Here is a 27,054-nt window from a genome sequence, read left to right on the forward strand (position 1 = left end):
CTCCCCTTCCATTTTACTATTTTATATATATATTTTTATTCTCTCATTCATAAAGGCAGCTTTTACACACCGTTTTACTCTAAATACTGCCTGGTAATTCTAGGTGCTGTAAGCTGTTCGTGCCTTTATTCCACCAGGGCGCGATCTTCTCACAAACTTGAAGACTGTCACTCCCCATTCACGTTTTACAACTTATTGTTAATGATAAAGAGACAGCTTTTTACACACAGTTTTAAACAAAGTACTGATATAATTCCTCTTCAACTCACCGCTTTGTTTTCTATGCAAAAACCACTTCACCACAAAAGACTCGATATTATTGGCATAGCAAGGTCTGCTCTTCTCCTCCTTTCAAAACTTGCTAAAAGCTGTATTTAAAAGAACAGATTGGCCGGGGTAATTCACACCCTTCAATGCCAGCTTAATGTTTAGGTTAGTGGGAATCACAGAGGAATTAGGGATGGAAACTTCTTTGCTGGTGGTAGAAGCGGTCTGGTGAATTTTTAGAGAGAAGAGGCCGTCGATGTTTGAATGTAGAAAATTGTTCTGGCTGCAGCCTGCAGTATGGACTTGTTGGTGTGTGTAGCTCCCAGTGTTCTGACAGCGCAACGTTTTGGGGAAGCATGTGATTCAGCAGCTACCAGTGGGCTTCGTGCGGCGGAGATTTTGTGGCTGTTAGCGGAGTTGATAACAGAGGGTCGTTAAGAGAAGCCTGCATGCAGTAGGCAAAGGAGTAATGTTTGCTGGCGGGGGACGTGCGGCGATTAACCTGTGCAGTAGTGAAAAGGAGTTAAAGAGAAGGAAGTGTGCGGATGCGGAAAGAATGGAATAATTGTGGTAGGCTGCCGGCTGAGTAGTTTGGTGAATGTTTGGTGTGGGTCCGGCGCTGCCGATTGGATGGTGGGGCTGCAGTGTGAGTCAGATAAAAAAAAAAAAACATTAGTAGGATCCAATGGGACCAACTGGCATGTATAGAGGCGTGTAATGCAAAAGGGCTGTTTTTGGTAGCATCTCTCGCTTATGGCCATGCCAGCCTGAACACGCCCGATCTCATCCGATCTTGGAAGCCAATCAGGGTAGGGTCTGGTTAGTACTTGGATGGGAGACCTCCTGGGAATACCAGGTGCTGTAAGCTTTTCTCACTTTTACTTTATACAGGGGGCGCTCCACTTCACGATTAATTTAAATCTATCACTCCCCTTCCATTTTACTATTTTATATATATATATATTTTTTTTTTCTCTCATTCATAAAGGCAGCTTTTAGAAACCGTTTTACTCTAAATACTTCCTGGTAATTCTAGGTGCTGTAAGCTGTTCGTGCCTTTATTCCACCAGGGCGCGATCTTCTCACAAACTTGAAGACTGTCACTCCCCATTCACATTTTACAACTTATTGTTAATGATAAAGAGACAGCTTTTTACACACAGTTTTAAACAAAGTACTGATATTATTCCTCTTCAACTGACCGCTTTGTTTTCTATGCAAAAACCACTTCGCCACAGAAGACTCGATATTATTGGCATAGCAAGTTCTGCTCTTCTCCTTTCAAAACTTGCTAAAAGCTGTATTTAAAAGAACAGATTGGCCGGGGTAATTCACACCCTTCAATGCCAGCTTAATGTTTAGGTTAGTGGGAATCACAGAGGAATTAGGGATGGAAACTTCTTTGCTGGTGGTAGAAGCGGTCTGGTGAATTTTTAGAGAGAAGAGGCCGTCGATGTTTGAATGTAGAAAATTGTTCTGGCTGCAGCCTGCAGTATGGACTTGTTGGTGTGTGTAGCTCCCAGTGTTCTGACAGCGCGACGTTTTGGGGAAGCATGTGATTCAGCAGCTACCAGTGGGCTTCGTGCGGCGGAGATTTTGTGGCTGTTAGCGGAGTTGATAACAGAGGGTCGTTAAGAGAAGCCTGCATGCAGTAGGCAAAGGAGTAATGTTTGCCGGCGGGGGACATGCGGCGATAAACCTGTGCGGTAGTGAAAAGGAGTTAAAAAGAAGGAAGTGTGCGGATGCGGAAAGAATGGAATAATTGTGGTAGGCTGCCGGCTGAGTAGTTTGGTGAATGTTTGGTGTGGGTCCGGCGCTGCCGATTGGATGGTGGGGCTGCAGTGTGAGTCAGATAAAAAAAAAAAAAAAACCAGGAGTAGGATCCAATGGGACTAACTGGCATGTATAGACGCGTGTAATGCAAAAGGGCTGTTTTTGGTAGCATCTCTCGCTTACGGCCATACCACCCTGAACACGCCCGATCTCGTCTGATCTCGGAAGCCAAGCAGTGTAGGGTCTGGTTAGTACTTGGATGGGAGACCTCCTGGGAATACCAGGTGCTGTAAGCCTTTCTTACTTTTACTTTATACAGGGGGCGCTCCACTTCACGATTAATTTAAATCTATCACTCCCCTTCCATTTTACTATTTTATATATATATATATATATATTTTTTTTTTTTCTCTCATTCATAAAGGCAGCTTTTAGAAACCGTTTTACTCTAAATACTTCCTGGTAATTCTAGGTGCTGTAAGCTGTTCGTGCCTTTATTCCACCAGGGCGCGATCTTCTCACAAACTTGAAGACTGTCACTCCCCATTCACGTTTTACAACTTATTGTTAATGATAAAGAGACAGCTTTTTACACACAGTTTTAAACAAAGTACTGATATTATTCCTCTTCAACTGACCGCTTTGTTTTCTATGCAAAAACCACTTCGCCACAGAAGACTCGATATTATTGGCATAGCAAGTTCTGCTCTTCTCCTTTCAAAACTTGCTAAAAGCTGTATTTAAAAGAACAGATTGGCCGGGGTAATTCACACCCTTCAATGCCAGCTTAATGTTTAGGTTTGTGGGAATCACAGAGGAATTAGGGATGGAAACTTCTTTGCTGGTGGTAGAAGCGGTCTGGTGAATTTTTAGAGAGAAGAGGCCGTCGATGTTTGAATGTAGAAAATTGTTCTGGCTGCAGCCTGCAGTATGGACTTGTTGGTGTGTGTAGCTCCCAGTGTTCTGACAGCGCAACGTTTTGGGGAAGCATGTGATTCAGCAGCTACCAGTGGGCTTCGTGCGGCGGAGATTTTGTGGCTGTTAGCGGAGTTGATAACAGAGGGTCGTTAAGAGAAGCCTGCATGCAGTAGGCAAAGGAGTAATGTTTGCTGGCGGGGGACGTGCGGCGATTAACCTGTGCGGTAGTGAAAAGGAGTTAAAGAGAAGGAAGTGTGCGGATGCGGAAAGAATGGAATAATTGTGGTAGGCTGCCGGCTGAGTAGTTTGGTGAATGTTTGGTGTGGGTCCGGCGCTGCCGATTGGATGGTGGGGCTGCAGTGTGAGTCAGATAAAAAAAAAAAAAAACATTAGTAGGATCCAATGGGACCAACTGGCATGTATAGAGGCGTGTAATGCAAAAGGGCTGTTTTTGGTAGCATCTCTCGCTTATGGCCATGCCAGCCTGAACACGCCCGATGTCATCCGATCTCGGAAGCCAATCAGGGTAGGGTCTGGTTAGTACTTGGATGGGAGACCTCCTGGGAATACCAGGTGCTGTAAGCTTTTCTCACTTTTACTTTATACAGGGGGCGCTCCACTTCACGATTAATTTAAATCTATCACTCCCCTTCCATTTTACTAATTTATATATATATATTTTTTTCTCTCATTCATAAAGGCAGCTTTTACACACGTTTTACTCTAAATACTGCCTGGTAATTCTAGGTGCTGTAAGCTGTTCGTGCCTTTATTCCACCAGGGCACGATCTTCTCACAAACTTGAAGACTGTCACTCCCCATTCACGTTTTACAACTTATTGTTAATAATAAAGAGACAGCTTTTTACACACAGTTTTAAACAAAGTACTGATATAATTCCTCTTCAACTCACCGCTTTGTTTTCTATGCAAAAACCACTTCGCCACAAAATATTCGATATTATTGGCATATTATCTGCTCTTCTCCTCCTTTCAAAACTTGCTAAAAGCTGTATTTAAAAGAGCAGGTTGGCCGGGGTAATTCACACCCTTCAATGCCAGCTTAATGTTTAGGTTAGTGGGAATCACAGAGGAATTAGGGATGGAAACTTCTTTGCTGGTGGTAGAAGCGGTCTGGTGAATTTTTAGAGAGAAGAGGCTGTCGATGTTTCAATGTAGAAAATTGTTCTGGCTGCAGCCTGCAGTATGGACTTGTTGGCGTGTGTAGCTCCCAGTGTTCTGACAGCGTGACATTTTGGGGAAGCATGTGATTCAACAGCAACCAGTGGGCTTCGTGCGGCGGAGATTTTGTGGCTGTTAGCGGAGTTGATAACAGAGGGTCTTTAAGAGAAGCCTGCATGCGGTAGGCAAATGAGTAATGTTTGCCGGCGGGGGACGTGCGGCGATTAACCTGTTCGGTAATGAAACGGACTTAAAGAGAAGGAAGTGTGCGAATGCGGAAAGAATGGAATAATTGTGGTAGGCTGCCGGCTGAGTAGTTTGGTGAATGTTTGGTGTGGGTGCGGCGCTGCCGATTGGATGGTGGTGCTGCAGTGTGAGTCAGATAAAAAAAAAAAAAAACAGGATTAGGATCCAATGGGACTAACTGGCATGTATAGAGGCGTGTAATGCAAAAGGGCTGTTTTTGTTCACGGCTCTCGCTTATGGCTATACCACCCTGAACACGCCCGATCTCGTCTGATCTCGGAAGCTAAGCGGGGTAGGGTCTGGTTAGTACTTGGATGGGAGACTGCCTGGGAATACCACGTGCTGTAAGCTTTTCTCACTTTTACTTTATACAGGGGGCACTCCACCTCACGATTAATTTAAATCTATCACTCCCCTTCCATTTTACTATTTTATATATTTCTTTTTTCTCTCATTCATGAAGGCAGCTTTTACAAACGTTTTACTCTAAATACTGCCTGGTAATTCTAGGTGCTGTAAGCTGTTCGTGCCTTTATTCCACCAGGGCACGATCTTCTCACAAACTTGAAGACTGTCACTCCCCATTCACGTTTTACAACTTATTGTTAATAATAAAGAGACAGCTTTTTACACACAGTTTTAAACAAAGTACTGATATAATTCCTCTTCAACTCACCGCTTTGTTTTCTATGCAAAAACCACTTCGCCACAGAAGACTTGATATTGTTAGCATAGCAAGGTCTGCTCTTCTCCTCCTTTCAAAACTTGCTAAAAGCTGTATTTAAAAGAGCAGGTTGGCCGGGGTAATTCACACCCTTCAATGCCAGATTAATGTTTAGGTTAGTGGGAATCACAGAGGAATTAGGGATGGAAACTTCTTTGCTGGTGGTAGAAGCGGTCTGGAGAATTTTTAGAGAGAAGAGGCCGTCGATGTTTCAATGTAGAAAATTGTTCTGGCTGCAGCCTGCAGTATGGACTTGTTGGCGTGTGTAGCTCCCAGTGTTCTGACAGCGTGACATTTTGGGGAAGCATGTGATTCAACAGCAACCAGTGGGCTTCGTGCGGCGGAGATTTTGTGGCTGTTAGCGGAGTTGATAACAGAGGGTCTTTAAGAGAAGCCTGCATGCGGTAGGCAAATGAGTAATGTTTGCCGGCGGGGGACGTGCGGCGATTAACCTGTTCGGTAGTGAAAAGGACTTAAAGAGAAGGAAGTGTGCGGATGCGGAAAGAATGGAATAATTGTGGTAGGCTGCCGGCTGAGTAGTTTGGTGAATGTTTGGTGTAGGTGCGGCGCTGCCGATTGGATGGTGGTGCTGCAGTGTGAGTCAGATTAAAAAAAAAAAAACAGGTGTAGGATCCAATGGGACTAACTGGCATGTATAGACGCGTGTAATGCAAAAGAGCTGTTTTTGGTAGTGTCTCTCGCTTACGGCCGTACCACCCTGAACACACCCGATATCGTCCGATCTCGGAAGCTAAGCAGGGTAAGGTCTGATTAGTACTTGGAAGGGAGACCACCTGGGAATACCAGGTTCTGTAAGCTTTTCTCACTTTTACTTTATACAGGGGGCACTCCACCTCACGATTAATTTAAATCTATCACTCCCCTTACATTTTACTATTTTATATATTTCTTTTTTCTCTCATTCATGAAGGCAGCTTTTACAAACGTTTTACTCTAAATACTGCCTGGTAATTCTAGGTGCTGTAAGCTGTTCGTGCCTTTATTCCACCAGGGCACGATCTTCTCACAAACTTGAAGACTGTCACTCCCCATTCACGTTTTACAACTTATTGTTAATAATAAAGAGACAGCTTTTTACACACAGTTTTAAACAAAGTACTGATATAATTCCTCTTCAACTCACCGCTTTGTTTTCTATGCAAAAACCACTTCGCCACAGAAGACTTGATATTGTTAGCATAGCAAGGTCTGCTCTTCTCCTCCTTTCAAAACTTGCTAAAAGCTGTATTTAAAAGAGCAGGTTGGCCGGGGTAATTCACACCCTTCAATGCCAGATTAATGTTTAGGTTAGTGGGAATCACAGAGGAATTAGGGATGGAAACTTCTTTGCTGGTGGTAGAAGCGGTCTGGAGAATTTTTAGAGAGAAGAGGCCGTCGATGTTTCAATGTAGAAAATTGTTCTGGCTGCAGCCTGCAGTATGGACTTGTTGGCGTGTGTAGCTCCCAGTGTTCTGACAGCGTGACATTTTGGGGAAGCATGTGATTCAACAGCAACCAGTGGGCTTCGTGCGGCGGAGATTTTGTGGCTGTTAGCGGAGTTGATAACAGAGGGTCTTTAAGAGAAGCCTGCATGCAGTAGGCAAAGGAGTAATGTTTGCTGGCGGGGGATGTGCGGCGATTAACCTGTGCGGTAGTGAAAAGGAGTTAAAGAGAAGGAAGTGTGCGGATGCGGAAAGAATGGAATAATTGTGGTAGGCTGCCGGCTGAGTAGTTTGGTGAATGTTTGGTGTGGTTCCGGCGTTGCCGATTGGATGGTGGGGCTGCATTGAGAGTCAGATAAAAAAAAAAATAAAAACCAGGAGTAGGATCCAATGGGACCAACTGGCATGTATAGAGGCGTGTAATGCAAAAGGGCTGTTTTTGGTAGTGTCTCTCGCTTATGGCCATACCACCCTGAACACGCCCGATCTTGTCTGATCTCGGAAGCTAAGCAGGGTAGGGTCTGGTTAGTACTTGGATGGGAGACCACCTGGGAATACCAGGTGCTGTAAGCTTTTCTCACTTTTACTTTATACAGGGGGCGCTCCACTTCGCGATTAATTTAAATCTATCACTCCCCTTCCATTTTACTATTTTATATATATATTTTTTTTTTTCTCTCATTCATAAAGGCAGCTTTTACGCACCGTTTTACTCAAAATACTTCCTGGTAATTCTAGGTGCTGTAAGCTGTTCGTGCCTTTATTCCACCAGGGCGCGATCTTCTCACAAACTTGAAGACTGTCACTCCCCATTCACGTTTTACAACTTATTGTTAATGATAAAGAGACAGCTTTTTACACACAGTTTTAAACAAAGTACTGATATTATTCCTCTTCAACTGACCGCTTTGTTTTCTATGCAAAAACCACTTCGCCACAGAAGACTCGATATTATTGGCATAGCAAGTTCTGCTCTTCTCCTTTCAAAACTTGCTAAAAGCTGTATTTAAAAGAACAGATTGGCCGGGGTAATTCACACCCTTCAATGCCAGCTTAATGTTTAGGTTAGTGGGAATCACAGAGGAATTAGGGATGGAAACTTCTTTGCTGGTGGTAGAAGCGGTCTGGTGAATTTTTAGAGAGAAGAGGCCGTCGATGTTTGAATGTAGAAAATTGTTCTGGCTGCAGCCTGCAGTATGGACTTGTTGGTGTGTGTAGCTCCCAGTGTTCTGACAGCGCAACGTTTTGGGGAAGCATGTGATTCAGCAGCTACCAGTGGGCTTCGTGCGGCGGAGATTTTGTGGCTGTTAGCGGAGTTGATAACAGAGGGTCGTTAAGAGAAGCCTGCATGCAGTAGGCAAAGGAGTAATGTTTGCCGGCGGGGGACGTGCGGCGATTAACCTGTGCGGTAGTGAAAAGGAGTTAAAGAGAAGGAAGTGTGCGGATGCGGAAAGAATGGAATAATTGTGGTAGGCTGCCGGCTGAGTAGTTTGGTGAATGTTTGGTGTGGGTCCGGCGCTGCCGATTGGATGGTGGTGCTGCAGTGTGAGTCAGATAAAAAAAAAAAAAAAAACCAGGAGTAGGATCCAATGGGACTAACTGGCATGTATAGACGCGTGTAATGCAAAAGGGCTGTTTTTGGTCACATCTCTCGCTTACGGCCGTACCACCCTGAACACGCCCGATCTCATCTGATCTTGGAAGCTAAGCAGGGTTGGGTCTGGTCAGTACTTGGATAGGTGACCACCTGGGAATACCAGGTGCTGTAAGCTTTTCTCACTTTTACTTTATACAGGGGGCGCTCCACTTCACGATTAATTTAAATCTAGCACTCCCCTTCCATTTTACTATTTTATATATATATATATTTTTCTCTCATTCATAAAGGCAGCTTTTAGAAACCGTTTTACTCTAAATACTTCCTGGTAATTCTAGGTGCTGTAAGCTGTTCGTGCCTTTATTCCACCAGGGCGCGATCTTCACACAAACTTGAAGACTGTCACTCCCCATTCACGTTTTACAACTTATTGTTAATGATAAAGAGACAGCTTTTTACACACAGTTTTAAACAAAGTACTGATATTATTCCTCTTCAACTGACCGCTTTGTTTTCTATGCAAAAACCACTTCGCCACAGAAGCCTCGATATTATTGGCATAGCAAGTTCTGCTCTTCTCCTTTCAAAACTTGCTAAAAGCTGTATTTAAAAGAACAGATTGGCCGGGGTAATTCACACCCTTCAATGCCAGCTTAATGTTTAGGTTATTGGGAATCACAGAGGAATTAGGGATGGAAACTTCTTTGCTGGTGGTAGAAGCGGTCTGGTGAATTTTTAGAGAGAAGAGGCCATCGATGTTTGAATGTAGAAAATTGTTCTGGCTGCAGCCTGCAGTATGGACTTGTTGGTGTGTGTAGCTCCCAGTGTTCTGACAGCGCAACGTTTTGGGGAAGCATGTGATTCAGCAGCTACCAGTGGGCTTCGTGCGGCGGAGATTTTGTGGCTGTTAGCGGAGTTGATAACAGAGGGTCGTTAAGAGAAGCCTGCATGCAGTAGGCAAAGGAGTAATGTTTGCTGGCGGGGGACGTGCGGCGATTAACCTGTGCGGTAGTGAAAAGGAGTTAAAGAGAAGGAAGTGTGCGGATGCGGAAAGAATGGAATAATTGTGGTAGGCTGCCGGCTGAGTAGTTTGGTGAATGTTTGGTGTGGGTCCGGCGTTGCCGATTGGATGGTGGGGCTGCAGTGTGAGTCACATAAAAAAAAAAAAAAAAAACAGGAGTAGGATCCAATGGGACTAACTGGCATGTATAGACGCGTGTAATGCAAAAGGGCTGTTTTTGGTAGCATCTCTCGCTTACGGCCATACCACCCTGAACACGCCCGATCTCGTCTGATCTCGGAAGCTAAGCAGCGTAGGGTCTGGTTAGTACTTGGATGGGAGACCACCTGGGAATACCAGGTGCTGTAAGCTTTTCTCACTTTTACTTTATACAGGGGGCGCTCCACTTCACGATTAATTTAAATCTAGCACTCCCCTTCCATTTTACTATTTTATATATATATATTTTTTCTCTCTTTCATTAAGCCAGCTTTTAGAAACCGTTTTACTCTAAATACTTCCTGGTAATTCTAGGTGCTGTAAGCTGTTCGTGCCTTTATTCCACCAGGGCGCGATCTTCTCACAAACTTGAAGACTGTCACTCCCCATTCACGTTTTACAACTTATTGTTAATGATAAAGAGACAGCTTTTTACACACAGTTTTAAACAAAGTACTGATATTATTCCTCTTCAACTGACCGCTTTGTTTTCTATGCAAAAACCACTTCGCCACAGAAGACTCGATATTATTGGCATAGCAAGTTCTGCTCTTCTCCTTTCAAAACTTGCTAAAAGCTGTATTTAAAAGAACAGATTGGCCGGGGTAATTCACACCCTTCAATGCCAGCTTAATGTTTAGGTTAGTGGGAATCACAGAGGAATTAGGGATGGAAACTTCTTTGCTGGTGGTAGAAGCGGTCTGGTGAATTTTTAGAGAGAAGAGGCCGTCGATGTTTGAATGTAGAAAATTGTTCTGGCTGCAGCCTGCAGTATGGACTTGTTGGTGTGTGTAGCTCCCAGTGTTCTGACAGCGCAACGTTTTGGGGAAGCATGTGATTCAGCAGCTACCAGTGGGCTTCGTGCGGCGGAGATTTTGTGGCTGTTAGCGGAGTTGATAACAGAGGGTCGTTAAGAGAAGCCTGCATGCAGTAGGCAAAGGAGTAATGTTTGCCGGCGGGGGACGTGCGGCGATTAACCTGTGCGGTAGTGAAAAGGAGTTAAAGAGAAGGAAGTGTGCGGATGCGGAAAGAATGGAATAATTGTGGTAGGCTGCCGGCTGAGTAGTTTGGTGAATGTTTGGTGTGGGTCCGGCGCTGCCGATTGGATGGTGGTGCTGCAGTGTGAGTCAGATAAAAAAAAAAAAAAAACCAGGAGTAGGATCCAATGGGACTAACTGGCATGTATAGACGCGTGTAATGCAAAAGGGCTGTTTTTGGTCACATCTCTCGCTTACGGCCGTACCACCCTGAACACGCCCGATCTCATCTGATCTTGGAAGCTAAGCAGGGTTGGGTCTGGTCAGTACTTGGATAGGTGACCACCTGGGAATACCAGGTGCTGTAAGCTTTTCTCACTTTTACTTTATACAGGGGGCGCTCCACTTCACGATTAATTTAAATCTAGCACTCCCCTTCCATTTTACTATTTTATATATATATATATTTTTCTCTCATTCATAAAGGCAGCTTTTAGAAACCGTTTTACTCTAAATACTTCCTGGTAATTCTAGGTGCTGTAAGCTGTTCGTGCCTTTATTCCACCAGGGCGCGATCTTCTCACAAACTTGAAGACTGTCACTCCCCATTCACGTTTTACAACTTATTGTTAATGATAAAGAGACAGCTTTTTACACACAGTTTTAAACAAAGTACTGATATTATTCCTCTTCAACTGACCGCTTTGTTTTCTATGCAAAAACCACCTTGCCACAGAAGCCTCGATATTATTGGCATAGCAAGTTCTGCTCTTCTCCTTTCAAAACTTGCTAAAAGCTGTATTTAAAAGAACAGATTGGCCGGGGTAATTCACACCCTTCAATGCCAGCTTAATGTTTAGGTTAGTGGGAATCACAGAGGAATTAGGGATGGAAACTTCTTTGCTGGTGGTAGAAGCGGTCTGGTGAATTTTTAGAGAGAAGAGGCCATCGATGTTTGAATGTAGAAAATTGTTCTGGCTGCAGCCTGCAGTATGGACTTGTTGGTGTGTGTAGCTCCCAGTGTTCTGACAGCGCAACGTTTTGGGGAAGCATGTGATTCAGCAGCTACCAGTGGGCTTCGTGCGGCGGAGATTTTGTGGCTGTTAGCGGAGTTGATAACAGAGGGTCGTTAAGAGAAGCCTGCATGCAGTAGGCAAAGGAGTAATGTTTGCTGGCGGGGGACGTGCGGCGATTAACCTGTGCGGTAGTGAAAAGGAGTTAAAGAGAAGGAAGTGTGCGGATGCGGAAAGAATGGAATAATTGTGGTAGGCTGCCGGCTGAGTAGTTTGGTGAATGTTTGGTGTGGTTCCGGCGTTGCCGATTGGATGGTGGGGCTGCATTGAGAGTCAGATAAAAAAAAAAAAAAAAACCAGGAGTAGGATCCAATGGGACCAACTGGCATGTATAGAGGCGTGTAATGCAAAAGGGCTGTTTTTGGTAGTGTCTCTCGCTTATGGCCATACCACCCTGAACACGCCCGATCTTGTCTGATCTCGGAAGCTAAGCAGGGTAGGGTCTGGTTAGTACTTGGATGGGAGACCACCTGGGAATACCAGGTGCTGTAAGCTTTTCTCACTTTTACTTTATACAGGGGGCGCTCCACTTCACGATTAATTTAAATCTATCACTCCCCTTCCATTTTACTATTTTATATATATATTTTTTTTTTTCTCTCATTCATAAAGGCAGCTTTTACGCACCGTTTTACTCAAAATACTTCCTGGTAATTCTAGGTGCTGTAAGCTGTTCGTGCCTTTATTCCACCAGGGCACGATCTTCTCACAAACTTGAAGACTGTCACTCCCCATTCACGTTTTACAACTTATTGTTAATGATAAAGAGACAGCTTTTTACACACAGTTTTAAACAAAGTACTGATATTATTCCTCTTCAACTGACCGCTTTGTTTTCTATGCAAAAACCACTTCGCCACAGAAGACTCGATATTATTGGCATAGCAAGTTCTGCTCTTCTCCTTTCAAAACTTGCTAAAAGCTGTATTTAAAAGAACAGATTGGCCGGGGTAATTCACACCCTTCAATGCCAGCTTAATGTTTAGGTTAGTGGGAATCACAGAGGAATTAGGGATGGAAACTTCTTTGCTGGTGGTAGAAGCGGTCTGGTGAATTTTTAGAGAGAAGAGGCCGTCGATGTTTGAATGTAGAAAATTGTTCTGGCTGCAGCCTGCAGTATGGACTTGTTGGTGTGTGTAGCTCCCAGTGTTCTGACAGCGCAACGTTTTGGGGAAGCATGTGATTCAGCAGCTACCAGTGGGCTTCGTGCGGCGGAGATTTTGTGGCTGTTAGCGGAGTTGATAACAGAGGGTCGTTAAGAGAAGCCTGCATGCAGTAGGCAAAGGAGTAATGTTTGCCGGCGGGGGACGTGCGGCGATTAACCTGTGCGGTAGTGAAAAGGAGTTAAAGAGAAGGAAGTGTGCGGATGCGGAAAGAATGGAATAATTGTGGTAGGCTGCCGGCTGAGTAGTTTGGTGAATGTTTGGTGTGGGTCCGGCGCTGCCGATTGGATGGTGGTGCTGCAGTGTGAGTCAGATAAAAAAAAAAAAAAAACCAGGAGTAGGATCCAATGGGACTAACTGGCATGTATAGACGCGTGTAATGCAAAAGGGCTGTTTTTGGTCGCATCTCTCGCTTACGGCCGTACCACCCTGAACACGCCCGATCTCATCTGATCTTGGAAGCTAAGCAGGGTTGGGTCTGGTCAGTACTTGGATAGGTGACCACCTGGGAATACCAGGTGCTGTAAGCTTTTCTCACTTTTACTTTATACAGGGGGCGCTCCACTTCACGATTAATTTAAATCTAGCACTCCCCTTCCATTTTACTATTTTATATATATATATATTTTTCTCTCATTCATAAAGGCAGCTTTTAGAAACCGTTTTACTCTAAATACTTCCTGGTAATTCTAGGTGCTGTAAGCTGTTCGTGCCTTTATTCCACCAGGGCGCGATCTTCTCACAAACTTGAAGACTGTCACTCCCCATTCACGTTTTACAACTTATTGTTAATGATAAAGAGACAGCTTTTTACACACAGTTTTAAACAAAGTACTGATATTATTCCTCTTCAACTGACCGCTTTGTTTTCTATGCAAAAACCACTTCGCCACAGAAGCCTCGATATTATTGGCATAGCAAGTTCTGCTCTTCTCCTTTCAAAACTTGCTAAAAGCTGTATTTAAAAGAACAGATTGGCCGGGGTAATTCACACCCTTCAATGCCAGCTTAATGTTTAGGTTAGTGGGAATCACAGAGGAATTAGGGATGGAAACTTCTTTGCTGGTGGTAGAAGCGGTCTGGTGAATTTTTAGAGAGAAGAGGCCGTCGATGTTTGAATGTAGAAAATTGTTCTGGCTGCAGCCTGCAGTATGGACTTGGTGTGTGTAGCTCCCAGTGTTCTGACAGCGCAACGTTTTGGGGAAGCATGTGATTCAGCAGCTACCAGTGGGCTTCGTGCGGCGGAGATTTTGTGGCTGTTAGCGGAGTTGATAACAGAGGGTCTTTAAGAGAAGCCTGCATGCAGTAGGCAAAGGAGTAATGTTTGCTGGCGGGGGATGTGCGGCGATTAACCTGTGCGGTAGTGAAAAGGAGTTAAAGAGAAGGAAGTGTGCGGATGCGGAAAGAATGGAATAATTGTGGTAGGCTGCCGGCTGAGTAGTTTGGTGAATGTTTGGTGTGGTTCCGGCGTTGCCGATTGGATGGTGGGGCTGCATTGAGAGTCAGATAAAAAAAAAAAAAAAAACCAGGAGTAGGATCCAATGAGACCAACTGGCATGTATAGAGGCGTGTAATGCAAAAGGGCTGTTTTTGGTAGTGTCTCTCGCTTATGGCCATACCACCCTGAACACGCCCGATCTTGTCTGATCTCAGAAGCTAAGCAGGGTAGGGTCTGGTTAGTACTTGGATGGGAGACCACCTGGGAATACCAGGTGCTCTAAGCTTTTCTCACTTTTACTTTATACAGGGGGCGCTCCACTTCACGATTAATTTAAATCTATCACTCCCCTTCCATTTTACTATTTTATATATATATATTTTTTTTTCTCTCATTCATAAAGGCAGCTTTTACGCACCGTTTTACTCAAAATACTTCCTGGTAATTCTAGGTGCTGTAAGCTGTTCGTGCCTTTATTCCACCAGGGCACGATCGTCTCACAAACTTGAAGACTGTCACTCCCCATTCACGTTTTACAACTTATTGTTAATGATAAAGAGACAGCTTTTTACACACAGTTTTAAACAAAGTACTGATATTATTCCTCTTCAACTGACCGCTTTGTTTTCTATGCAAAAACCACTTCGCCACAGAAGACTCGATATTATTGGCATAGCAAGTTCTGCTCTTCTCCTTTCAAAACTTGCTAAAAGCTGTATTTAAAAGAACAGATTGGCCGGGGTAATTCACACCCTTCAATGCCAGCTTAATGTTTAGGTTAGTGGGAATCACAGAGGAATTAGGGATGGAAACTTCTTTGCTGGTGGTAGAAGCGGTCTGGTGAATTTTTAGAGAGAAGAGGCCGTCGATGTTTGAATGTAGAAAATTGTTCTGGCTGCAGCCTGCAGTATGGACTTGTTGGTGTGTGTAGCTCCCAGTGTTCTGACAGCGCAACGTTTTGGGGAAGCATGTGATTCAGCAGCTACCAGTGGGCTTCGTGCGGCGGAGATTTTGTGGCTGTTAGCGGAGTTGATAACAGAGGGTCGTTAAGAGAAGCCTGCATGCAGTAGGCAAAGGAGTAATGTTTGCCGGCGGGGGACGTGCGGCGATTAACCTGTGCGGTAGTGAAAAGGAGTTAAAGAGAAGGAAGTGTGCGGATGCGGAAAGAATGGAATAATTGTGGTAGGCTGCCGGCTGAGTAGTTTGGTGAATGTTTGGTGTGGGTCCGGCGCTGCCGATTGGATGGTGGTGCTGCAGTGTGAGTCAGATAAAAAAAATAAAAAAAACCAGGAGTAGGATCCAATGGGACTAACTGGCATGTATAGACGCGTGTAATGCAAAAGGGCTGTTTTTGGTCGCATCTCTCGCTTACGGCCGTACCACCCTGAACACGCCTGATCTCATCTGATCTTGGAAGCTAAGCAGGGTAGGGTCTGGTCAGTACTTGGATAGGTGACCACCTGGGGATACCAGGTGCTGTAAGCTTTTCTCACTTTTACTTTATACAGGGGGCGCTCCACTTCACGATTAATTTAAATCTATCACTCCCCTTCCATTTTACTATTTTATATATATATATATATTTTTCTCTCATTCATAAAGGCAGCTTTTACACACCGTTTTACTCTAAATACTTCCTGGTAATTCTAGGTGCTGTAAGCTGTTCGTGCCTTTATTCCACCAGGGCGCGATCTTCTCACAAACTTGAAAACTGTCACTCCCCATTCACGTTTTACAACTTATTGTTAATGATAAAGAGACAGCTTTTTACACACAGTTTTAAACAAAGTACTGATATTATTCCTCTTCAACTGACCGCTTTGTTTTCTATGCAAAAACCACTTCGCCACAGAAGCCTCGATATTATTGGCATAGCAAGTTCTGCTCTTCTCCTTTCAAAATTTGCTAAAAGCTGTATTTAAAAGAACAGATTGGCCGGGGTAATTCACACCCTTCAATGCCAGCTTAATGTTTAGGTTAGTGGGAATCACAGAGGAATTAGGGATGGAAACTTCTTTGCTGGTGGTAGAAGCGGTCTGGTGAATTTTTAGAGAGAAGAGGCCATCGATGTTTGAATGTAGAAAATTGTTCTGGCTGCAGCCTGCAGTATGGACTTGTTGGTGTGTGTAGCTCCCAGTGTTCTGACAGCGCAACGTTTTGGGGAAGCATGTGATTCAGCAGCTACCAGTGGGCTTCGTGCGGCGGAGATTTTGTGGCTGTTAGCGGAGTTGATAACAGAGGGTCGTTAAGAGAAGCCTGCATGCAGTAGGCAAAGGAGTAATGTTTGCTGGCGGGGGACGTGCGGCGATTAACCTGTGCGGTAGTGAAAAGGAGTTAAAGAGAAGGAAGTGTGCGGATGCGGAAAGAATGGAATAATTGTGGTAGGCTGCCGGCTGAGTAGTTTGGTGAATGTTTGGTGTGGGTCCGGCGTTGCCGATTGGATGGTGGGGCTGCAGTGTGAGTCACATAAAAAAAAAAAAAAAAACCAGGAGTAGGATCCAATGGGACCAACTGGCATGTATAGAGGCGTGTAATGCAAAAGGGCTGTTTTTGGTAGTATCTCTCGCTTACGGCCATACCACCCTGAACACGCCCGATCTCGTCTGATCTCGGAAGCTAAGCAGCATAGGGTCTGGTTAGTACTTGGATGGGAGACCACCTGGGAATACCAGGTGCTGTAAGCTTTTCTCACTTTTACTTTATACAGGGGGCGCTCCACTTCACGATTAATTTAAATCTATTACTCCCCTTCCATTTTACTATTTTATATATATATTTTTATTTTCTCTCTTTCATAAAGGCAGCTTTTACACACCGTTTTACTCTAAATACTGCCTGGTAATTCTAGGTGCTGTAAGCTCTTCGTGCCTTTATTCCACCAGGGCGCGATCTTCTCACAAACTTGAAGACTGTCACTCCCCATTCACGTTTTACAACTTATTGTTAATGATAAAGAGACAGCTTTTTACACACAGTTTTAAACAAAGTACTGATATTATTCCTCTTCAACTGACCGCTTTGTTTTCTATGCAAAAACCACTTCGCCACAGAAGACTCGATATTATTGGCATAGCAAGTTCTGCTCTTCTCCTTTCAAAACTTGCTAAAAGCTGTATTTAAAAGAACAGATTGGCCGGGGTAATTCACACCCTTCAATGCCAGCTTAATGTTTAGGTTAGTGGGAATCACAGAGGAATTAGGGATGGAAACTTCTTTGCTGGTGGTAGAAGCGGTCTGGTGAATTTTTAGAGAGAAGAGGCCGTCGATGTTTGAATGTAGAAAATTGTTCTGGCTGCAGCCTGCAGTATGGACTTGTTGGTGTGTGTAGCTCCCAGTGTTCTAACAGCGCGACGTTTTGGGGAAGCATGTGATTCAGCAGCTACCAGTGGGCTTCGTGCGGCGGAGATTTTGTGGCTGTTAGCCGAGTTGATAACAGAGGGTCGTTAAGAGAAGCCTGCATGCAGTAGGCAAAGGAGTAATGTTTGCCGGCGGGGGACGTGCGGCGATTAACCTGTGCGGTAGTGAAAAGGAGTTAAAAAGAAGGAAGTGTGCGGATGCGGAAAGAATGGAATAATTGTGGTAGGCTGCCGGCTGAGTAGTTTGGTGAATGTTTGGTGTGGGTCCGGCGCTGCCGATTGGATGGTGGGGCTGTAGTGTGAGTCAGATAAAAAAAAAAAAAAAGAACATTAGTAGGATCCAATGGGACCAACTGGCATGTATAGAGGCGTGTAACGCAAAAGGGCTGTTTTTGGTAGCATCTCTCGCTTACGGCCATACCACCATGAACACGCCCGATCTCGTCTGATCTTGGAAGCCAAGCAGGGTAGGGTCTGGTTAGTACTTGGATGGGAGACCTCCTGGGAATACCAGGTGCTGTAAGCTTTTCTCACTTTTACTTTATACAGGGGGCGCTCCACTTCACGATTAATTTAAATCTATCACTCCCCTTCCATTTTACTATTTTATATATATATATATATTTTTCTCTCATTCATAAAGGCAGCTTTTACACACCGTTTTACTCTAAATACTTCCTGGTAATTCTAGGTGCTGTAAGCTGTTCGTGCCTTTATTCCACCAGGGCGCGATCTTCTCACAAACTTGAAAACTGTCACTCCCCATTCACGTTTTACAACTTATTGTTAATGATAAAGAGACAGCTTTTTACACACAGTTTTAAACAAAGTACTGATATTATTCCTCTTCAACTGACCGCTTTGTTTTCTATGCAAAAACCACTTCGCCACAGAAGCCTCGATATTATTGGCATAGCAAGTTCTGCTCTTCTCCTTTCGAAACTTGCTAAAAGCTGTATTTAAAAGAACAGATTGGCCGGGGTAATTCACACCCTTCAATGCCAGCTTAATGTTTAGGTTAGTGGGAATCACAGAGGAATTAGGGATGGAAACTTCTTTGCTTGTGGTAGAAGCGGTCTGGTGAATTTTTAGAGAGAAGAGGCCGTCGATGTTTGAATGTAGAAAATTGTTCTGGCTGCAGCCTGCAGTATGGACTTGTTGGTGTGTGTAGCTCCCAGTGTTCTGACAGCGCAACGTTTTGGGGAAGCATGTGATTCAGCAGCTACCAGTGGGCTTCGTGCGGCGGAGATTTTGTGGCTGTTAGCGGAGTTGATAACAGAGGGTCGTTAAGAGAAGCCTGCATGCAGTAGGCAAAGGAGTAATGTTTGCCGGCGGGGGACGTGCGGCGATTAACCTGTGCGGTAGTGAAAAGGAGTTAAAGAGAAGGAAGTGTGCGGATGCGGAAAGAATGGAATAATTGTGGTAGGCTGCCGGCTGAGTAGTTTGGTGAATGTTTGGTGTGGGTCCGGCGCTGCCGATTGGATGGTGGTGCTGCAGTGTGAGTCAAATAAAAAAAAAAAAAAAAACCAGGAGTAGGATCCAATGGGACTAACTGGCATGTATAGACGCGTGTAATGCAAAAGGGCTGTTTTTGGTCGCATCTCTCGCTTACGGCCGTACCACCCTGAACACGCCCGATCTCATCTGATCTTGGAAGCTAAGCAGGGTAGGGTCTGGTCAGTACTTGGATAGGTGACCACCTGGGAATACCAGGTGCTGTAAGCTTTTCTCACTTTTACTTTATACAGGGGGCGCTCCACTTCACGATTAATTTAAATCTAGCACTCCCCTTCCATTTTACTATTTTATATATATATATATTTTTCTCTCATTCATAAAGGCAGCTTTTAGAAACCGTTTTACTCTAAATACTTCCTGGTAATTCTAGTTGCTGTAAGCTGTTCGTGCCTTTATTCCACCAGGGCGCGATCTTCTCACAAACTTGAAGACTGTCACTCCCCATTCACGTTTTACAACTTATTGTTAATGATAAAGAGACAGCTTTTTACACACAGTTTTAAACAAAGTACTGATATTATTCCTCTTCAACTGACCGCTTTGTTTTCTATGCAAAAACCACTTCGCCACAGAAGCCTCGATATTATTGGCATAGCAAGTTCTGCTCTTCTCCTTTCAAAATTTGCTAAAAGCTGTATTTAAAAGAACAGATTGGCCGGGGTAATTCACACCCTTCAATGCCAGCTTAATGTTTAGGTTAGTGGGAATCACAGAGGAATTAGGGATGGAAACTTCTTTGCTGGTGGTAGAAGCGGTCTGGTGAATTTTTAGAGAGAAGAGGCCATCGATGTTTGAATGTAGAAAATTGTTCTGGCTGCAGCCTGCAGTATGGACTTGTTGGTGTGTGTAGCTCCCAGTGTTCTGACAGCGCAACGTTTTGGGGAAGCATGTGATTCAGCAGCTACCAGTGGGCTTCGTGCGGCGGAGATTTTGTGGCTGTTAGCGGAGTTGATAACAGAGGGTCGTTAAGAGAAGCCTGCATGCAGTAGGCAATGGAGTAATGTTTGCTGGCGGGGGACGTGCGGCGATTAACCTGTGCGGTAGTGAAAAGGAGTTAAAGAGAAGGAAGTGTGCGGATGCGGAAAGAATGGAATAATTGTGGTAGGCTGCCGGCTGAGTAGTTTGGTGAATGTTTGGTGTGGGTCCGGCGTTGCCGATTGGATGGTGGGGCTGCAGTGTGAGTCACATAAAAAAAAAAAAAAAAAAACAGGAGTAGGATCCAATGGGACCAACTGGCATGTATAGAGGCGTGTAATGCAAAAGGGCTGTTTTTGGTAGTATCTCTCGCTTACGGCCATACCACCCTGAACACGCCCGATCTCGTCTGATCTCGGAAGCTAAGCAGCATAGGGTCTGGTTAGTACTTGGATGGGAGACCACCTGGGAATACCAGGTGCTGTAAGCTTTTCTCACTTTTACTTTATACAGGGGGCGCTCCACTTCACGATTAATTTAAATCTATTACTCCCCTTCCATTTTACTATTTTATATATATATTTTTATTTTCTCTCTTTCATAAAGGCAGCTTTTACACACCGTTTTACTCTAAATACTGCCTGGTAATTCTAGGTGCTGTAAGCTCTTCGTGCCTTTATTCCACCAGGGCGCGATCTTCTCACAAACTTGAAGACTGTCACTCCCCATTCACGTTTTACAACTTATTGTTAATGATAAAGAGACAGCTTTTTACACACAGTTTTAAACAAAGTACTGATATTATTCCTCTTCAACTGACCGCTTTGTTTTCTATGCAAAAACCACTTCGCCACAGAAGACTCGATATTATTGGCATAGCAAGTTCTGCTCTTCACCTTTCAAAACTTGCTAAAAGCTGTATTTAAAAGAACAGATTGGCCGGGGTAATTCACACCCTTCAATGCCAGCTTAATGTTTAGGTTAGTGGGAATCACAGAGGAATTAGGGATGGAAACTTCTTTGCTGGTGGTAGAAGCGGTCTGGTGAATTTTTAGAGAGAAGAGGCCGTCGATGTTTGAATGTAGAAAATTGTTCTGGCTGCAGCCTGCAGTATGGACTTGTTGGTGTGTGTAGCTCCCAGTGTTCTAACAGCGCGACGTTTTGGGGAAGCATGTGATTCAGCAGCTACCAGTGGGCTTCGTGCGGCGGAGATTTTGTGGCTGTTAGCCGAGTTGATAACAGAGGGTCGTTAAGAGAAGCCTGCATGCAGTAGGCAAAGGAGTAATGTTTGCCGGCGGGGGACGTGCGGCGATTAACCTGTGCGGTAGTGAAAAGGAGTTAAAAAGAAGGAAGTGTGCGGATGCGGAAAGAATGGAATAATTGTGGTAGGCTGCCGGCTGAGTAGTTTGGTGAATGTTTGGTGTGGGTCCGGCGCTGCCGATTGGATGGTGGGGCTGTAGTGTGAGTCAGATAAAAAAAAAAAAAAAGAACATTAGTAGGATCCAATGGGACCAACTGGCATGTATAGAGGCGTGTAACGCAAAAGGGCTGTTTTTGGTAGCATCTCTCGCTTACGGCCATACCACCCTGAACACGCCCGATCTCGTCTGATCTTGGAAGCCAAGCAGGGTAGGGTCTGGTTAGTACTTGGATGGGAGACCTCCTGGGAATACCAGGTGCTGTAAGCTTTTCTCACTTTTACTTTATACAGGGGGCGCTCCACTTCACGATTAATTTAAATCTATCACTCCCCTTCCATTTTACTATTTTATATATATATATATATTTTTCTCTCATTCATAAAGGCAGCTTTTACACACCGTTTTACTCTAAATACTTCCTGGTAATTCTAGGTGCTGTAAGCTGTTCGTGCCTTTATTCCACCAGGGCGCGATCTTCTCACAAACTTGAAAACTGTCACTCCCCATTCACGTTTTACAACTTATTGTTAATGATAAAGAGACAGCTTTTTACACACAGTTTTAAACAAAGTACTGATATTATTCCTCTTCAACTGACCGCTTTGTTTTCTATGCAAAAACCACTTCGCCACAGAAGCCTCGATATTATTGGCATAGCAAGTTCTGCTCTTCTCCTTTCAAAACTTGCTAAAAGCTGTATTTAAAAGAACAGATTGGCCGGGGTAATTCACACCCTTCAATGCCAGCTTAATGTTTAGGTTAGTGGGAATCACAGAGGAATTAGGGATGGAAACTTCTTTGCTGGTGGTAGAAGCGGTCTGGTGAATTTTTAGAGAGAAGAGGCCGTCGATGTTTGAATGTAGAAAATTGTTCTGGCTGCAGCCTGCAGCATGGACTTGTTCGTGTGTGTAGCTCCCAGTGTTCTGACAGCGCAACGTTTTGGGGAATCATGTGATTCAGCAGCTACCAGTGGGCTTCGTGCGGCGGAGATTTTGTGGCTGTTAGCGGAGTTGATAACAGAGGGTCGTTAAGAGAAGCCTGCATGCAGTAGGCAAAGGAGTAATGTTTGCTGGCGGGGGACGTGCGGCGATTAACCTGTGCGGTAGTGAAAAGGAGTTAAAGAGAAGGAAGTGTGCGGATGCGGAAAGAATGGAATAATTGTGGTAGGCTGCCGGCTGAGTAGTTTGGTGAATGTTTGGTGTGGGTCCGGCGTTGCCGATTGGATGGTGGGGCTGCAGTGTGAGTCACATAAAAAAAAAAAAAAAAACCAGGAGTAGGATCCAATGGGACCAACTGGCATGTATAGAGGCGTGTAATGCAAAAGGGCTGTTTTTGGTAGCGTCTCTCGCTTATGGCCATACCACCCTGAACACGCCCGATCTCGTCTGATCTCGGAAGCTAATCAGCGTAGGGTCTGGTTAGTACTTGGATGGGAGACCACCTGGGAATACCAGGTGCTGTAAGCTTTTCTCACTTTTACTTTATACAGGGGGCGCTCCACTTCACGATTAATTTAAATCTAGCACTCCCCTTCCATTTTACTATTTTATATATATATATTTTTTTCTCTCATTCATAAAGGCAGCTTTTAGAAACCGTTTTACTCTAAATACTTCCTGGTAATTCTAGGTGCTGTAAGCTGTTCGTGCCTTTATTCCACCAGGGCGCGATCTTCTCACAAACTTGAAGACTGTCACTCCCCATTCACGTTTTACAACTTATTGTTAATGATAAAGAGACAGCTTTTTACACACAGTTTTAAACAAAGTACTGATATTATTCCTCTTCAACTGACCGCTTTGTTTTCTATGCAAAAACCACTTCGCCACAGAAGCCTCGATATTATTGGCATAGCAAGTTCTGCTCTTCTCCTTTCAAAACTTGCTAAAAGCTGTATTTAAAAGAACAGATTGGCCGGGGTAATTCACACCCTTCAATGCCAGCTTAATGTTTAGGTTAGTGGGAATCACAGAGGAATTAGGGATGGAAACTTCTTTGCTGGTGGTAGAAGCGGTCTGGTGAATTTTTAGAGAGAAGAGGCCATCGATGTTTGAATGTAGAAAATTGTTCTGGCTGCAGCCTGCAGTATGGACTTGTTGGTGTGTGTAGCTCCCAGTGTTCTGACAGCGCAACGTTTTGGGGAAGCATGTGATTCAGCAGCTACCAGTGGGCTTCGTGCGGCGGAGATTTTGTGGCTGTTAGCGGAGTTGATAACAGAGGGTCGTTAAGAGAAGCCTGCATGCAGTAGGCAAAGGAGTAATGTTTGCTGGCGGGGGACGTGCGGCGATTAACCTGTGCGGTAGTGAAAAGGAGTTAAAGAGAAGGAAGTGTGCGGATGCGGAAAGAATGGAATAATTGTGGTAGGCTGCCGGCTGAGTAGTTTGGTGAATGTTTGGTGTGGGTCCGGCGTTGCCGATTGGATGGTGGGGCTGCAGTGTGAGTCACATAAAAAAAAAAAAAAAAACCAGGAGTAGGATCCAATGGGACCAACTGGCATGTATAGAGGCGTGTAATGCAAAAGGGCTGTTTTTGGTAGCATCTCTCGCTTACGGCCATACCACCCTGAACACGCCCGATCTCGTCTGATCTCGGAAGCTAAGCAGCGTAGGGTCTGGTTAGTACTTGGATGGGAGACCCCCTGGGAATACCAGGTGCTGTAAGCTTTTCTCACTTTTACTTTATACAGGGGGCGCTCGACTTCACGATTAATTTAAATCTATTACTCCCCTTCCATTTTACTATTTTATATATATATTTTTATTTTCTCTCTTTCATAAAGGCAGCTTTTACACACCGTTTTACTCTAAATACTGCCTGGTAATTCTAGGTGCTGTAAGCTCTTCGTGCCTTTATTCCACCAGGGCGCGATCTTCTCACAAACTTGAAAACTGTCACTCCCCATTCACGTTTTACAACTTATTGTTAATGATAAAGAGACAGCTTTTTACACACAGTTTTAAACAAAGTACTGATATTATTCCTCTTCAACTGACCGCTTTGTTTTCTATGCAAAAACCACTTCGCCACAGAAGCCTCGATATTATTGGCATAGCAAGTTCTGCTCTTCTCCTTTCGAAACTTGCTAAAAGCTGTATTTAAAAGAACAGATTGGCCGGGGTAATTCACACCCTTCAATGCCAGCTTAATGTTTAGGTTAGTGGGAATCACAGAGGAATTAGGGATGGAAACTTCTTTGCTGGTGGTAGAAGCGGTCTGGTGAATTTTTAGAGAGAAGAGGCCGTCGATGTTTGAATGTAAAAAATTGTTCTGGCTGCAGCCTGCAGTATGGACTTGTTGGTGTGTGTAGCTCCCAGTGTTCTGACAGCGCGACGTTTTGGGGAAGCATGTGATTCAGCAGCTACCAGTGGGCTTCGTGCGGCGGAGATTTTGTGGCTGTTAGCGGAGTTGATAACAGAGGGTCGTTAAGAGAAGCCTGCATGCAGTAGGCAAAGGAGTAATGTTTGCCGGCGGGGGACGTGCGGCGATTAACCTGTGCGGTAGTGAAAAGGAGTTAAAAAGAAGGAAGTGTGCGGATGCGGAAAGAATGGAATAATTGTGGTAGGCTGCCGGCTGAGTAGTTTGGTGAATGTTTGGTGTGGGTCCGGCGCTGCCGATTGGATGGTGGGGCTGCAGTGTGAGTCAGATAAAAAAAAAAAAAAGAACATTAGTAGGATCCAATGGGACCAACTGGCATGTATAGAGGCGTGTAATGCAAAAGGGCTGTTTTTGGTAGCATCTCTCGCTTACGGCCATACCACCCTGAACACGCCTGATCTTGGAAGCTAAGCAGGGTAGGGTCTGGTTAGTACTTGGATGGGAGACTTCCTGGGAATACCAGGTGCTGTAAGCTTTTCTCACTTTTACTTTATACAGGGGGCGCTCCACTTCACGATTAATTTAAATCTATCACTCCCCTTCCATTTTACTATTTTATATATATATATTTTTTTTTCTCTCATTCATAAAGGCAGCTTTTAGAAACCGTTTTACTCTAAATACTTCCTGGTAATTCTAGGTGCTGTAAGCTGTTCGTGCCTTTATTCCACCAGGGCGCGATCTTCTCACAAACTTGAAGACTGTCACTCCCCATTCACGTTTTACAACTTATTGTTAATGATAAAGAGACAGCTTTTTACACACAGTTTTAAACAAAGTACTGATATAATTCCTCTTCAACTCACCGCTTTGTTTTCTATGCAAAAACCACTTCGCCACAGAAGACTCGATATTATTGGCATAGCAAGTTCTGCTCTTCTCCTTTCAAAACTTGCTAAAAGCTGTATTTAAAAGAACAGATTGGCCGGGGTAATTCACACCCTTCAATGCCAGCTTAATGTTTAGGTTAGTGGGAATCACAGAGGAATTAGGGATGGAAACTTCTTTGCTGGTGGTAGAAGCGGTCTGGTGAATTTTTAGAGAGAAGAGGCCGTCGATGTTTGAATGTAGAAAATTGTTCTGGCTGCAGCCTGCAGTATGGACTTGTTGGTGTGTGTAGCTCCCAGTGTTCTGACAGCGCGACGTTTTGGGGAAGCATGTGATTCAGCAGCTACCAGTGGGCTTCGTGCGGCGGAGATTTTGTGGCTGTTAGCGGAGTTGATAACAGAGGGTCGTTAAGAGAAGCCTGCATGCAGTAGGCAAAGGAGTAATGTTTGCCGGCGGGGGACATGCGGCGATAAACCTGTGCGGTAGTGAAAAGGAGTTAAAAAGAAGGAAGTGTGCGGATGCGGAAAGAATGGAATAATTGTGGTAGGCTGCCGGCTGAGTAGTTTGGTGAATGTTTGGTGTGGGTCCGGCGCTGCCGATTGGATGGTGGGGCTGCAGTGTGAGTCAGATAAAAAAAAAAAAAAAACCAGGAGTAGGATCCAATGGGACTAACTGGCATGTATAGACGCGTGTAATGCAAAAGGGGTGTTTTTGGTCACGTCTCTCGCTTACGGCCATACCACCCTAAACACGCCCGATCTCATCCGATCTCGGATGCCAAGCAGCGTAGGGTCTGGTCAGTACTTGGATGGGAGACCTCCTGGGAATACCAGGTGCTGTAAGCTTTTCTCACTTTTACTTTATACAGGGGGCGCTCCACTTCACGATTAATTTAAATCTATCACTCCCCTTCCATTTTACTATTTTATATATATATATATTTTTCTCTCATTCAAAAAGGCAGCTTTTAGAAACCGTTTTACTCTAAATACTTCCTGGTAATTCTAGGTGCTGTAAGCTGTTCGTGCCTTTATTCCACCAGGGCGCGATCTTCTCACAAACTTGAAGACTGTCACTCCCCATTCACGTTTTACAACTTATTGTTAATGATAAAGAGACAGCTTTTTACACACAGTTTTAAACAAAGTACTGATATTATTCCTCTTCAACTGACCGCTTTGTTTTCTATGCAAAAACCACTTCGCCACAGAAGACTCGATATTATTGGCATAGCAAGTTCTGCTCTTCTCCTTTCAAAACTTGCTAAAAGCTGTATTTAAAAGAACAGATTGGCCGGGGTAATTCACACCCTTCAATGCCAGCTTAATGTTTAGGTTAGTGGGAATCACAGAGGAATTAGGGATGGAAACTTCTTTGCTGGTGGTAGAAGCGGTCTGGTGAATTTTTAGAGAGAAGAGGCCGTCGATGTTTGAATGTAGAAAATTGTTCTGGCTGCAGCCTACAGTATGGACTTGTTGGTGTGTGTAGCTCCCAGTGTTCTGACAGCGCGACGTTTTGGGGAAGCATGTGATTCAGCAGCTACCAGTGGGCTTCGTGCGGCGGAGATTTTGTGGCTGTTAGCGGAGTTGATAACAGAGGGTCGTTAAGAGAAGCCTGCATGCA

At 44.4% G+C, this 27,054-nt stretch overlaps 18 non-coding genes and 4 pseudogenes across 18 annotated transcripts; all 22 read left to right on the top strand.

Moving 5' to 3' along the window:
- Positions 1-1,016: 1,016 nt before the first annotated feature.
- Positions 1,017-1,135, top strand: LOC125731044 (5S ribosomal RNA). The gene has a single exon (XR_007391334.1). It is a non-coding gene; the product is annotated as a 5S ribosomal RNA (ribosomal RNA).
- Positions 1,136-2,217: 1,082 nt separating this feature from the next.
- LOC125734510 (5S ribosomal RNA) lies at positions 2,218-2,336 on the top strand. The gene has a single exon (XR_007393819.1). It is a non-coding gene; the product is annotated as a 5S ribosomal RNA (ribosomal RNA).
- A 1,088-nt stretch (positions 2,337-3,424) lies between these two features.
- Positions 3,425-3,543, top strand: LOC125731632 (5S ribosomal RNA; annotated as a pseudogene).
- A 1,074-nt stretch (positions 3,544-4,617) lies between these two features.
- Positions 4,618-4,736, top strand: LOC125729061 (5S ribosomal RNA). Its single transcript, XR_007389570.1, has one exon. It is a non-coding gene; the product is annotated as a 5S ribosomal RNA (ribosomal RNA).
- Positions 4,737-5,809: 1,073 nt separating this feature from the next.
- Positions 5,810-5,928, top strand: LOC125731669 (5S ribosomal RNA; annotated as a pseudogene).
- A 1,077-nt stretch (positions 5,929-7,005) lies between these two features.
- Positions 7,006-7,124, top strand: LOC125734326 (5S ribosomal RNA). The gene has a single exon (XR_007393642.1). It is a non-coding gene; the product is annotated as a 5S ribosomal RNA (ribosomal RNA).
- Positions 7,125-8,204: 1,080 nt separating this feature from the next.
- Positions 8,205-8,323, top strand: LOC125736236 (5S ribosomal RNA). Its single transcript, XR_007395520.1, has one exon. It is a non-coding gene; the product is annotated as a 5S ribosomal RNA (ribosomal RNA).
- Positions 8,324-9,401: 1,078 nt separating this feature from the next.
- Positions 9,402-9,520, top strand: LOC125734022 (5S ribosomal RNA). The gene has a single exon (XR_007393351.1). It is a non-coding gene; the product is annotated as a 5S ribosomal RNA (ribosomal RNA).
- A 1,076-nt stretch (positions 9,521-10,596) lies between these two features.
- LOC125736237 (5S ribosomal RNA) lies at positions 10,597-10,715 on the top strand. Its single transcript, XR_007395521.1, has one exon. It is a non-coding gene; the product is annotated as a 5S ribosomal RNA (ribosomal RNA).
- Positions 10,716-11,793: 1,078 nt separating this feature from the next.
- LOC125734327 (5S ribosomal RNA) lies at positions 11,794-11,912 on the top strand. Its single transcript, XR_007393643.1, has one exon. It is a non-coding gene; the product is annotated as a 5S ribosomal RNA (ribosomal RNA).
- A 1,079-nt stretch (positions 11,913-12,991) lies between these two features.
- Positions 12,992-13,110, top strand: LOC125736239 (5S ribosomal RNA). Its single transcript, XR_007395523.1, has one exon. It is a non-coding gene; the product is annotated as a 5S ribosomal RNA (ribosomal RNA).
- A 1,075-nt stretch (positions 13,111-14,185) lies between these two features.
- LOC125730721 (5S ribosomal RNA) lies at positions 14,186-14,304 on the top strand. The gene has a single exon (XR_007391013.1). It is a non-coding gene; the product is annotated as a 5S ribosomal RNA (ribosomal RNA).
- Positions 14,305-15,384: 1,080 nt separating this feature from the next.
- Positions 15,385-15,503, top strand: LOC125731323 (5S ribosomal RNA; annotated as a pseudogene).
- Positions 15,504-16,583: 1,080 nt separating this feature from the next.
- Positions 16,584-16,702, top strand: LOC125735782 (5S ribosomal RNA). The gene has a single exon (XR_007395071.1). It is a non-coding gene; the product is annotated as a 5S ribosomal RNA (ribosomal RNA).
- A 1,079-nt stretch (positions 16,703-17,781) lies between these two features.
- LOC125736005 (5S ribosomal RNA) lies at positions 17,782-17,900 on the top strand. The gene has a single exon (XR_007395288.1). It is a non-coding gene; the product is annotated as a 5S ribosomal RNA (ribosomal RNA).
- Positions 17,901-18,980: 1,080 nt separating this feature from the next.
- Positions 18,981-19,099, top strand: LOC125736345 (5S ribosomal RNA). The gene has a single exon (XR_007395625.1). It is a non-coding gene; the product is annotated as a 5S ribosomal RNA (ribosomal RNA).
- A 1,079-nt stretch (positions 19,100-20,178) lies between these two features.
- Positions 20,179-20,297, top strand: LOC125735783 (5S ribosomal RNA). Its single transcript, XR_007395072.1, has one exon. It is a non-coding gene; the product is annotated as a 5S ribosomal RNA (ribosomal RNA).
- Positions 20,298-21,376: 1,079 nt separating this feature from the next.
- Positions 21,377-21,495, top strand: LOC125734273 (5S ribosomal RNA). Its single transcript, XR_007393591.1, has one exon. It is a non-coding gene; the product is annotated as a 5S ribosomal RNA (ribosomal RNA).
- A 1,080-nt stretch (positions 21,496-22,575) lies between these two features.
- LOC125736070 (5S ribosomal RNA) lies at positions 22,576-22,694 on the top strand. The gene has a single exon (XR_007395353.1). It is a non-coding gene; the product is annotated as a 5S ribosomal RNA (ribosomal RNA).
- Positions 22,695-23,772: 1,078 nt separating this feature from the next.
- Positions 23,773-23,891, top strand: LOC125734132 (5S ribosomal RNA). The gene has a single exon (XR_007393456.1). It is a non-coding gene; the product is annotated as a 5S ribosomal RNA (ribosomal RNA).
- Positions 23,892-24,969: 1,078 nt separating this feature from the next.
- Positions 24,970-25,078, top strand: LOC125731950 (5S ribosomal RNA; annotated as a pseudogene).
- Positions 25,079-26,157: 1,079 nt separating this feature from the next.
- Positions 26,158-26,276, top strand: LOC125730445 (5S ribosomal RNA). Its single transcript, XR_007390775.1, has one exon. It is a non-coding gene; the product is annotated as a 5S ribosomal RNA (ribosomal RNA).
- Positions 26,277-27,054: the final 778 nt, after the last annotated feature.

Source organism: Brienomyrus brachyistius, chromosome 2, assembly GCF_023856365.1.
Source record: "Brienomyrus brachyistius isolate T26 chromosome 2, BBRACH_0.4, whole genome shotgun sequence".
Taxonomy (NCBI): Eukaryota; Metazoa; Chordata; class Actinopteri; order Osteoglossiformes; family Mormyridae; genus Brienomyrus; species Brienomyrus brachyistius.